General features: G+C 49.6%; 1 long non-coding RNA gene across 1 annotated transcript; it reads right to left on the reverse strand.

The window, feature by feature from the left end:
* LOC134981225 (uncharacterized) lies at positions 1–3220 on the reverse strand. The gene is made up of 2 exons (XR_010190526.1): positions 2975–3220; positions 1–1570 (listed from the first exon to the last, which is right to left on the reverse strand). It is a non-coding gene; the product is annotated as an uncharacterized LOC134981225 (long non-coding RNA).
* Between the last annotated feature and the right edge of the window lie 226 nt (positions 3221–3446).

Below are 3446 nucleotides of genomic sequence, written 5' to 3' on the forward strand. Positions count from 1 at the left end.
TCATTATGCAACAAGTATTTTATTGAAAAATGTTTTTTTGTGTCTGCAAGCAATTCTCCAATGCTAGTGAGGGCACATACCTCTGATGGTGGTGAGGGCGCGTGCCTCTGATGGTGGTGAGGGCGCGTGCCTCTGATGGTTGTGTGGGTGCATGCCTCTGATGGTGGTGAGGGCGCCTGCCTCTGATGGTGGTGATGGCGCATGCCTCTGATGGTGGTGATGGCGCATGCCACTGATGGTGGTGAGGGCGCATGCCTCTGATGGTGGTGAGGGCGCATGCCTCTGATGGTGGTGAGGGCGCATGCCTCTGATGGTGGTGAGGGCGCATGCCTCTGATGGTAGTGAGGGCGCATGCCTCTGATGGGGGTGAGGGCGCATGCCTCTGATAGTGGTGAGGGCGCATACCTCTGATGGCGCATACCTCGGATGGTATTAAGGGTGCATGCCTCTGATGGTATTGAGGCTCATGTCTCTGATGGTATTGAGGGTGCATGCCTCTGATGGTATTGAGGGTGCATACCTCTGATGGTGGTGAGGGCGCCTGCCTCTGATGGTGGTGAGGGCGCATGCCTCTGATGGTGGTGAGGGCGCATGCCTCTGATGGTGGTGAGGGCGCATGCCTCTGATGGTGGTGAGGGCGCATGCCTCTGATGGTGGTGAGGGCGCATGCCTCTGATGGTGGTGAGGGCGCCTGCCTCTGATGGTGGTGAGGGCGCATGCCTCTGATGGTGGTGAGGGCGCCTGCCTCTGATGGTGGTGAGGGCGCATGCCTCTGATGGTGGTGAGGGCGCATGCCTCTGATGGTGGTGAGGGCACATGCCTCTGATGGTGGTGAGGGCGCATGCCTCTGATGGTGGTGAGGGCGCATGCCTCTGATGGGGGTGAGGGCGCATACCTCTGATGGCGCATACCTCGGATGGTATTAAGGGTGCATGCCTCTGATGGTATTGAGGCTCATGTCTCTGATGGTATTGAGGGTGCATGCCTCTGATGGTATTGAGGCTCATGTCTCTGATGGTATTGAGGGTGCATGCCTCTGATGGTATTGAGGGTGCATGCCTCTGATGGTATTGAGGGTGCATGCCTCTGATGGTATTGAGGGTGCATGCCTCTGATGGTATTGAGGGTGCATGCCTCTGATGGTATTGAGGGTGCATGCCTCTGATGGTATTGAGGCATATGCCTAGCCCGGGGAGGCTATCGTGTTGGCGCATGCCTCTATGGCAGGGGTGCCTGCCTAGCCTTTGCGAGGTGGAGGCGCCTGTCTCACCAGGGGTGCAGGAGGTGGCTGTTGTGCCCGAGGTGGTGGGGGCACCTGTTATGGACGAGATGATGGTCCATGTCTTGCCCGAGGTGGTGGGGGCGCTTTTCTTTCCCGGGGTGCAGGAGGTGCTTGCCTTGCCCGAGGTGGAGGGGGTGCTTGTTTAGCCCGAGGTGAAGCACCTGTCTTGCCTGGTGTTGGTTGGGCTCATCCCACTCCCAAGGGCAGCGTGGGCTCCTGCCTCTCTGGGTGCGGTGGCTGATTGGGCTTCTCCTGTGCTGGGGGCACCTCGTGCTCAATGAGCTTCTCCTTCATTAAATGAAGATGAAATAGAAATTAGAAATAAATAATTGAGCTCCGTTATATGCAGACATTCTTTGGTAGTATGCTACTGCCCTAATTAGCTCTTCCTCTCTCTGTTCCGGATTCTGATTACATCATAACTGGTTGTATACAGATACAAATATATAGTTAGACATATTTGGTGTATGGTTTTGAACGGAGTGTATGTTATTAGCAAAATGTCTGTATGTTTGTCGTTAAACCACACTACGGTTATCAAAGTAATATCATCATCTTTTCTCATGAGTAATTGTACGGATCACCGACTCTGTTCCCATCTTACGTTTAGCTACGTTACAGAGTCAACTAATTTGTTATTCAAGTAACAGGATGTATATGTATACTTGCATCCACTGTAAAAGGAAATTCTAATTTTTATTTGATCATTTATTATTTTCTATTCTAAGTATATACTGTAATTCACCCTGCGGTCTTTGTTCCACGGTATAGCGCTGGGTCAGAAAATGCAGGTGTTCAGTTTAATTAAATTGAATTTCATCTGATTACTAAGAGGCGGATCTTCAGGGGAAAATAAATAAGGCACTACTCCATATGCCAATCAATCTTGAGAAAGTCCTGATTGGTAACGGGATGAAACGCGTTGTCGTCATCCCCTATCCTGCACACGGATCGATCTACCTGGCGGCTAGCTCTCTGCACAGCTACGCAGCATTTATTCTGTGGTAGTGACCCTGACATCGAATGCCAATCACCACCGCCTGTTAGATGGGAACGCTGAGCGGCTGTAAGAGCTGGTGTGGTCAGCATCAATAACAGGGTCATTATTATATAACACATCCATCACAGGCCATAATCCCGGAGCTACTCCTGCATCGGGACGCCAGGGACAGGTTATACATATAACTCATTATCTCTCTGTAATCTCTGCTAACAATAAGATCTGCAGTCTCCTAAAGCAGAATACGCTGTATGCATGGCCAGGGGTATATAATTACTAAATATCGCAAGATCCTCTCTACCTCTTTTGGTACCATACCCAGGTCTGCCTCATTTGCAGCTAGGGGAAGTTTACATATTGATACAATTTTGGTATTTAACTGAATGACACTAATTTACGGAGCATCAGGAGCGGCATTTCCCAGCAATTTTTTTAAACTTTGACGCCTTATATCACAAAAACTATGAGGCCTAGAGGTCTGTAGCTATGTGCTAGTACCAAGTGTACAAAGTCTCATGCAGATCTCAGTCGCTGGGTGTCATAATGACATTTAGGCCTACTCCACTTGGACATAACTGCCTTCTATGTCCTGACCACGCCCACTTTAAGGAGGGCCCCGCCCCATATGAAATCCACGAAAACCTCTAATTTTGCAAACAACAAAGTACAAATAAAAATGACAGCGCACTTACCTTACGCTTTCGAAATGGCCAGCACAGGCCAAATGGGAAGCAGCAGTCCATGGCTGCTCCCCTCTGCGTCCTTCCTCCTCCTTCCGCTCTCCTCACCAATAGAATTTACTATAAAGTAAATATAAATGACTTGCAGTCTCTGTAGAATATTACCAAAAGGTAAAAAGTTCACAAATGCCAGGAGCACTGACAAATGCTTCCCGCTCTAGGGGTTGCCCCGAGACGGGATAACTCCTAGTGTTCTGCGCTGGCATTATATTCATAGGACCATTATGATGTCATAGCACAGACATTAGCAGCAGCCATACAGGCCAATATGTGTATGACAATAAGTATTAGACTGTGTATAGGGGTAAGCAGGGGCAGAATAGCGTCTCTCCCATCTGCCCCAATTCACATTCCATGAAAGGGGCTTATTTCTTTTTCATCCACTAGGAGTCACTGGAGTACTCTTGGGATATGGACGGCTTCA

Source organism: Pseudophryne corroboree, chromosome 12, assembly GCF_028390025.1.
Source record: "Pseudophryne corroboree isolate aPseCor3 chromosome 12, aPseCor3.hap2, whole genome shotgun sequence".
In the NCBI taxonomy this organism is placed as follows: Eukaryota; Metazoa; Chordata; class Amphibia; order Anura; family Myobatrachidae; genus Pseudophryne; species Pseudophryne corroboree.